Here is a 9,286-nt window from a genome sequence, read left to right as displayed (position 1 = left end):
TATACATACTAGCCCAACCACGCCAATAAAAAAAATTAATATCAGATCTAAAAGTTAAACCCTAAACCGATAAACGACAGGCTACTCATCGCCTCAATGTTTCATGTTATTACCCTAAGTCGATCGTCTTCTTTTCTCAACATATTTGTTCGTGCAATATGATCATCGCCTCGTCGGCCATAAAATTGTAATTCATAAGAAAAATGTTATGTCACGAAATGTGTACGTTTTTAAAGACATAAAACGCTGAGACCAAACATTGTCACTATTGATCTCAACAAATTTACATGGGGCGAGGGATTGTCCAAATCGCTCGAACTTCGCTTGACGCTCGCTCGGAATATTTACTGCTCGAAAATTGCTCGCTTGATTTGAGGTTCGGTTTTAAATGAGCCGCTATGCTCGGCTCGGTTTGTAAACAAGCCAAGCACGAGCAAAGGTCCGCTCGGTTCGACTCGGCTCGTGAACAACCCTAGTCTATTGTCCAAGCCCAGCACATGTATACAAAATAATAACAAATAAAAGTATATAAGTATTTATGAAAATATGAATATTGGGGAAGGATCCACTAAAAAATGGATTTTGCCTAAGTAACTTAAGAAAGATTGTAATGATAACATATGACACTCCTAATAAGTAGGAATGAAGGACATTTTGGTCCTTATAAATAGGAGTGAAAATGACATGTGACACCCTTTTTGTTTTTTAAAAATACAATAAAAAAATCTAGTACAAAAAAATATAGCACAAAAAATATAGTACAAAAAAATATAGCACAAAAGAATCTAGTACAAAAAATATAGTACGAAAAAATTCAACAAAAAAATGTAGTACAAAAAAATCAAGCACAAAAAATTGAGAAAAAAATTCAAGAAAAAAAAATTTAGCACAAAAAATGTTATACAACATAGAAATACAACGCATTTTAGTGGGTTTTTTTAGTATTTATATTTTATATAGCAATATGTAACTCAAATTAAAGAGAAAAAGACGCTTGATTTTACGGTGAAATTTTTATGAGAAAATAATGTCGTATAAAAAAGTTATGAACGTTTAAAAAATGAGGGTGGAATATGCATGTGCCTTGCATTTAAGAGAGAAAGTCTATAAATATGATTTTCCCAAGATAACATTCCACTCTTCATTTCTTCTACACTTTCATATGAATCATTGATTTGAAAATGAATGGTTAAGATTCTTTCTCATCCTACTTAGACAAAATAAACTTTTTATTTGATCTTACCAATATCTATACTTTCTATAAAAAAGAGAAAACAAGTGACATAAGAAAAGCTGAGGTGGCAGCCATAGAGGCTGTCTAACAAGGTTTTTCTTATTTTATTATTGCATCATAATCCTTAATATATAAAATCACTTTAATTTTCAAAGGTCTGGTCACATCTACACTTTCAAAGGCCTGTCTGTAGGTTCTTAGGCAGTGTTTAAACATCTGCCCACGTACAAAAGGGCAGCTGTTTATAAAAATGCTTCAAACCTCTTCCCATAGCTTCTGCCCATATTCAAAATTTAAAATCCTGGCTCCAAATTCAAAATTCAAACTACATATGAATCTGGCTTCATTTAAATAACATATGTGAATTTGTCTCCACATTCAAATTTCAATTTATTTCTCTCACTCATATTTGCGATCATATCTCTCTCACTCAAATGCATAGCTCTCATGATTGAGTTGGCTAATCTTCGATTACAGTTCTTTGTTCGAACATTTGTTGACTTTGTTTACGCATTATCCTTTCAATATCATTATTCCAACATCGTTGTTTCATTGAAGTTCTGTTTCACACATCAACGTTTCACCTCAGCTTTTCTTATGTCACTTGGTTTTCTCTTTTTATAGAAAGTATAGATAAATTCTTACAGAATGCAGAATTTCCATATTCAGTCTGTTCATATGCGATTACAGCTTTTTATACTTCACATAATTTTCCAACATCATTGTTGCAACATCGTTGAGGGTATTTTTTTTTTCTGTAATTTTGAATCTTAAATTTTGAACTGATTTGTTCTAATTCTCGCTTTATATTTCAGCCTAATCAGAGTTGTTTAAAATTCAAACAATCAGTTGCGGGTTATTTTAGGTTTGTGGATTCTTTTAAACTATTGATATATGTTGATAATATTTATTTTAAGGTGCTGATATATTTCAGCTTTTTTTTATGAGCGTGCAGTGGGAAAGTCTTCTGCACTGTTCTTGAAGTCTGAAGTGCAGAAAGTGGAGTGCTTCATGAAGCCCCGATGCTATTCCAGGTTTTTCTTGTATTTATTATCACTGATGATGTTGATTTTATATATCAGTTCTTCAATCAGCCTAATCTTCAGCCTTTTATAGTGTTTAAAATGCATCTTTATGATAAATGAAGAAGTTAATGGTAATTATGATAACCTGTTTTTTTTTTTATATATATTTTGTTCTTTAGGTTTCTTGATATTTAACTTTTTAGTTTTCCCATGAAAACTTATTTTTGAAAAGCTTTGCATTAAATGGCTGTTGTTTTGACATATATGAATTTATATGTTTATATTAAATGTACAAGTTTTTGCCTCCTAGATTAGTTTAATGGTGCGATGAAATTAAGTCTGACCTTTGGGCTATTAGCTATTTCACTATATGATATGATTGTCAGTTCAGTTTTTTTTCATCACGTTTTACTACCATAATATCCGTCGTTTACATCAGACTTGAAGAAATATACAAGTTAAAAATGTCATCATACCCTTCTGCAGATTCTGATGATTTAAAGTATCGCTTTATCAAGCAAGTTGAGGATCAAGTATATGAGGATAGGGCTACTCTTCAAGAGCTGAAGAGGTGTTTTGATGGACTGCATCTTGGTCTGTTTACGAGAGATCAAGTGTCCAGAAACCTGATGGTGATGCCTTCAACTGCCGTACGTGACCTTTATGTTATCGGTAATATAGAGTGCGGAGATAGAGACTTAGAGTTCATGGCGAAGCTCAAAGATATACATAGAGAAGTTCAGTACTCAATGGAATTGAAGCTAAACTTTCTTAGTTTTTGCTATTAGATTATTAAATTTCGTTGACTACTGCTTGAAATTAGTGTCTTTAGATTATTAAATTTCGTTGTTCAAGATTCAATGTAATTGTTGATCTATCGTCATATGTGATAGGTATATTCTAATTCTATTAATCTTTGTAGAGCATTTTATTTTTACTAATTTGAGCATCAACAGTTGTTAGAGTTGATAACTGCTATTGTAAAGGTCAAAATTAAATTTTGCCAAAAGAGAAGAACTGTTTGGAATCATCGTCTGTTGATGATTAAAACTTTATAATGTCATCAGAACATCAAAAGTCCATTCTTAAAAAATAGGTATTTTAAAAAAAAAATTGTCAAAAATCTTTAAGTGTCCATTTAAAACAGTTGTTTTTAAAACATCTGTTTGGCTAAAGATTCATCTACTGCTTAAAGGTATTGTTTGTTCTCATAATTTCTGTTTTATGTAACAACTATTGAGTTGCTACTGTTGCCAATATATGTTATTCCCAACAGCGGTTTCCAAAGAATTGTCAACCATTAACACAACAGAAGTTCTGAACATCTATTATTGCCCAACAAATCTTTTTAAAATGTCTTCAGAACATGAAAACTCCATTCTTAAAAAATAGCTATTTTAAAAAAAAATGGAAAAAACTCTTAAAAGTTTGTGGAAAACAACTGTTGGGCAAACCTCTGTTTTGCTCTAAAAATTGTGGTGACATAAGAAAAGATGATGTAGCAGGAAGAGAGGCTGTCCGACAATGCTTTTCTGAGGTTATTATTGCATCATAATCATAAGTCTTAATATATAAAATCAATTTAAAACTAATTATCAGTGTTTTCATAGTATTTTTTGATGTTTTGAATCAACTTCTGCTTGGATAAAAGCTCATCCATTGCTGAAAGGTATTGTCTGTTTTAATAAGTGCTGTTTATCCTAGCGACTGTTGATTTACCACTGTTTACAATATTTGTGTCCGATGAAGTGGTAGAAGCCTCTGTTTTCCATGTAGAGTATTGTTGGTGTTTAAATGAAGAGTTTTTATTTTTTTATTTTTTTATGGAAGAGGTTTAAAATTTGTGCTTTCGGTTTCTTGATATTTAATTTTATAGTTTTCACATGAAAATTTATTTTTTAAATGTTTTGCATTAAATGGCTGCTGATATTTAATATCAATTTATTTGTTTATATTAAAAGTCTGTTGAAAACAACTGTTTTCCAAACCTGTGTTTGACTAAGGACTCCTGACTTACTATTGTTGCCTAAGATCTGTTGTTGCCCAACAGTGGTTTCCAAACACTGTTGAAGGGTATTGTCTGTTCTCATACGTTCTGTTTAATCTAAGGACTGCTGAGTTACTATTATTGCCTAACATCTATTGTTGCCCAACAGTGGTTTTCAAACAACTGTCATCCATTATCAGAGCAGAGGTTCTGACGTGGACAGATATTAGCCACTAGGGTATGCAATTTTGACAAATAATGATTTTAACTACTCCCAGGCACTGTTTACTGATTTGGTTGCAAATTTAAAAAACACTAAAAAGGGGAAAACTGTTGCTATTAAAAAGGGGAAAACTGCTGCTTTTCTTATGTTTCCTAGACTATTAAGCTACTAACTGCAAAAACATGTTTCTCAAAAAGCTTTTGAAAAAGGTAAAGCTATTAAAATAAATAGTATAACATTTGAAACTTTTACTTGCCTTATGGCTAAAGAGTCAGATGTTTCTAAAACTGAAGCAGAGGGGAATGAGGAAATTTCAGATGAGTCCACAACTGGTCCTCAAACCTCTGTTGCTCAGCCCACTACTCTTGGTGATCACAGCACTACAACCACCGCTGTGAAACCTCCACCAACAAAACCCAAAAAAGACCAAAACAAAATCCAAAAAGCCCACCGAAACCACCAAAACGGGTCCTCTAGAAGATGAGATCCCAGAGGTTAACCCTGTGACAACATAGATGTCACTACAAACCACTATTGCTACTTGCTCACAACATGTGGAAAGATCTCAACCCTTAAACCAAACTCATCATGATTCCTCACAAAAGGAACATGTTGTATTCACAGGGACACCACAATATGATTTCATACCCTCATATGAGAGTATGCTTAAAAGCCCTTCTCCCGGGGCAATGTCTCTTTCGACAACAATCCCTTCATCTTCTATTCCACCAAAGTTTGTAACACTGCTTCAAGCTATTGACATTCAGACTGATAGCAGTCCCTCCCACGAACACTTTACTGAGAGTTTAACTTCAACAATAGCTGTGTCTAAACCTGTTCAATTAGCTAACCCAGAAATAGTTAAGGAGGCTACACCTCTTGAATTTCAGAAAATTCTTGATGGTATTTAAAGTGGAGCAGCTACTACAAATGTCAAATCCACTGATTTATATTTGGACAATAGTTTCATCAGTCAGACTCCCTTGAAGGCAACCACTGTTGTGTCTATCAAGGTATCTACTGGTGAGTTCATGTTAACCAATGGTGAGATCACTAAAGTAACCACTGATGCAGAGGGAAGTCCCCAGAACCAAGAACAAGGGGCACCTGCTAATGAAAATTTGGAGATACCTCCTCTTTCAAAAGCAGATACAACCACCTCTGGTGGGAATTCAGATGATCCTATTAAGTTAGGTGATGGATTAAAATACCAGGATTTGATGGAGAGGATATCTAACTTGGAAACAACTGTTGCTGATATGAAAGATCAATTGAAGCAGTTGGTGGATGCTTTCAAAAGTCGACCTTCTCATCAGCAGTTATGCCAAGAGCTTTGGAATTCAGTACAACCCATTCTTGCAGCTCAAAGGGGACTGGCTGAGATTCAACTTAATTCCCACATGAAGCTATTTAGAGTTATGGTTGAAGCAAGATACAAAGACACACAGGCTGACATCATGGGCATAAAAGAATGCATTACAAAGTTAACTGGTACTACCCCTGCACCTGTGTTTGAAAAAGACGTTGAAGATGATGCTGAAAAGAGGGAAAATGATTCCATGAAAAACTTTGGCAAACCAACACCAAGGAATCAGCCAAAACAAAATCCAAAGCCTGCCAAGCAAACTTCTGCAAAATCTTCTGGAAAATGTGATACTGGTAAGAAAAAGGGAATTGATGATACCGTTAACAAACAGACAGATAAGGAGATTGAACGAAAGCAGAAGAGGAAGGATACAAAAGAGGAAGATGAAGTGCTCAACATTGGAACCTCAAATAGAAGAAAATCACATAAACACAACAAATAACCAATATCACCACCAGAAAAACCAACCATTGCTGCGAAACTTGAAACCACTTCTGAACCTAAGAAGCCAGGTTCAGATACACCTAAACCAAAACTCTCACCAGAAAAACCACCTATCAAAAAGCAGAATACAAAATCCTCATCACCACTACCAACCTCCACTGAAACAATTGTTGTTGCAACAAATGCTTCAACAGATGTTAAGACTACAACGGTTGAGATACCAGTTGTTTCAACAGTTGTTAGTCAATCCACTGATTCTACCAATTTCAATTCCCATCACAATCAACCCTTACACCCATAGCACGTTTTTCTTCCCAAACTCCTCCTTCTCCAAAATCTGTTTACACAAGAAAGAGAAAATTCATGGTGCATGAAGAAGAGAATGAAGAAAAAGATATATCCGCACCAATTCCGTTATCAGCTACTCCATTCATTCAAACTTCACCCAAACCATTCGTTCCACCTCAATCAACAAAAATTAACCCATTGGCAGCAAATTTCCCTCTGGAACTGCTTGCAGTTCAAGATGAAATGACTCAATTTTACACAAAGGATGACCCATCCAAAAGAACTTTCCCATCTATTCATGGATTCGAAACTCCAAAGAATATTGATGAATATCTGAAGCTAAAGGGCAAGCAAGTAGAATATTAGTCAAAAGAAGAGAGTAAAGGGCTAGGAGACATTAAGTTATCAGATTGCATGCAACATTGGCTTAGTCAAGTCAAGAAGTTAGAAGATTTTGCTAGAGACCTGAGTAAGAATATGTCAAATCTGTCACCAAATGCTGAGCTACAAAAGACATTAAGGAATGATTTCTAGAACATTATCATGGATACCACGCCCTACGAAGCCTACAGTTCTGTTTTCAAAGACTGGCCCCTTAAAGCTCTTAAAGAGGAAGTTAATATAATTGAAAAGATGAATAAAGATCCTCAAATTCAAAAAACTGCTCCCAACTGGAAACAATACAAAAAGGTTGAAGTGGATGAAGTATTGAAGTACAAGAGAGTGAGGGCAGAACTTGTAGCAGCTAAGTATGCGACTGCTAGACAAATTGGAAAATGGTCTAGGCAGTATATTATTCGAGCTTACAATAAGCTAGAAGAGCGAAGAAAGACAGATCCATCGCTTCTTAAAAGCTTGTATACAAAGATGAAATTACTGTTAGACGTCGGCAGACCATTACATCTAAAAAGTTGTTCTCATCAGCAGATGTATCCATCGCTGCCATGAACCAAAGAAAAAGACAACAACTGATGGATGAGGAAGATGAAAAGAGAGAAGCTGAAATCAGAAAAGAGTCTATCTGAAATTAGTTACGATATGGATTGGATGATGCTTCATTGCAATTACAAGCTCAAGTTGCTCAAACACTTCAGAAGTTGGCAAGCAAGCCTCAATCGCCAAACTCCTCTCAAATAAAACTTCTCCCAAGAAATCCATCAAACCCAAAAATACTAAAGTGGAAGTCTGACAAACAGACCCATGAATTGACTTTGATCAAGTCTGATGGTAGTGTTGAAAATAGATCAAGGCAGAATGCACTTGGCCTGAATCCAGTTGACCACCAAGATCTTTTTAACCTTCAACTTGATAGGGATGAAGATGATACTGATTCCTTGGATTTTGAGCACCAATTCAAAGGGAAAATCCGGGAAAGGTTGATGAGAGAATAAAGATCTATTGATTTCTAAAGTCTGCTGATTCCTTGATTTAGCTTTGCTGAAAGTTGTTGAGGCAGGTGATTGTGTGTTTGTAGTTAATGTTTGTTGAAACTTACGTTATATTCAAATTCTATTAAGTTTTGTTAGACAACTTTTATATGTACTTATATCTATAAACAGTTTATATTGTCTTTTTGGGTATACAGTTTACATTGTCAATGGGTGGATATGCGCTTTTTTGGATAAGAGAATGGAAATAATCGTTGTAACTGATATATTAACCGATAATCTATGTTTATAGTTGTCTTTTAGCTATAGTAGATAACACGTTTTGGTACAATATCTATATACCTATCTATACTTTCTATTAATATTCGTTATGCATAGTTTTCTAAGAAACCACCTGTGTTTGCACACGGGTGTTACCGCTAGTGAATATTAATATGAAGAATATAGAGTGTATATATACATATATACATGAATATGAATACGATACTTTTAACATAAACAACAGCTAGTGAGGCAACGACTATTTCTAAACCAACGGTTGGTAATGAACCTGTTGTATGAGCTATTCTACACAAAAACCAACTGCAATAAAACCAACTCCCATGGTCACTCAAACACCACCAGCTAGTCAAAATCCAGCAATTCAATCTTCCTTTGAGACTTCCACCTATCAAAGAAAAAGAATGAAGGTGATTTTACGTAAATAAGAGACCGTCTCTTTTTCACCACCAATGCTGAAGATTGATCCAAAGCTAAATTTAGTAGAGGATGTGAAAAAGATGAAGCACTTGCTTACGTTGAGCTTGATGCCAACTTAAACAAAAATTCAGAAAATGAAGATCAGAGAATATGTGATTGAAGAATGGTTGACATTAGGTTTTAAAAATGAAGAGTATTAAGAATCACTTAGCTAATCACTAATCATGACCATTGATGATTCAATTCTTGCACATGTTTCAAAAGAAAAGTGCATAGATTGTTTGAAAATAAATGCTCCATATCCAATAAAGAGCTTTACCCAATGGTCTTTTAGTCACTTAAGAGATGAAATTATATATATTATAGACGACAGAAAAGCCAACCACTCTCAAAGTTAATCACATCTGTCAGATCTCTTCAAGATCAAATCCTATCCACATAAACTCAAAAAAAATAACTGTCAGTTTCTAGCAGAGTAGACTCTCTCTCTTGAATAGCTAAAAATTAGGCCATGATTCCTGAATTCTAGCAATTTCTTTTGGGAAATTTTACAGTTTGCAGCGGTTTTCTCTTCCGAATTCCACTCCCACGTTCTACTTCTACCCTCCTCTTATATTCCACTCTCCAATCCC

The sequence above is a fragment of the Helianthus annuus genome, chromosome 8 (genome assembly GCF_002127325.2).
Source record: "Helianthus annuus cultivar XRQ/B chromosome 8, HanXRQr2.0-SUNRISE, whole genome shotgun sequence".
Lineage (NCBI taxonomy): Eukaryota > Viridiplantae > Streptophyta > Magnoliopsida > Asterales > Asteraceae > Helianthus > Helianthus annuus.
The sequence above is the reverse complement of the archived record's forward strand: the minus strand, read 5'-3'. Positions refer to the sequence as shown.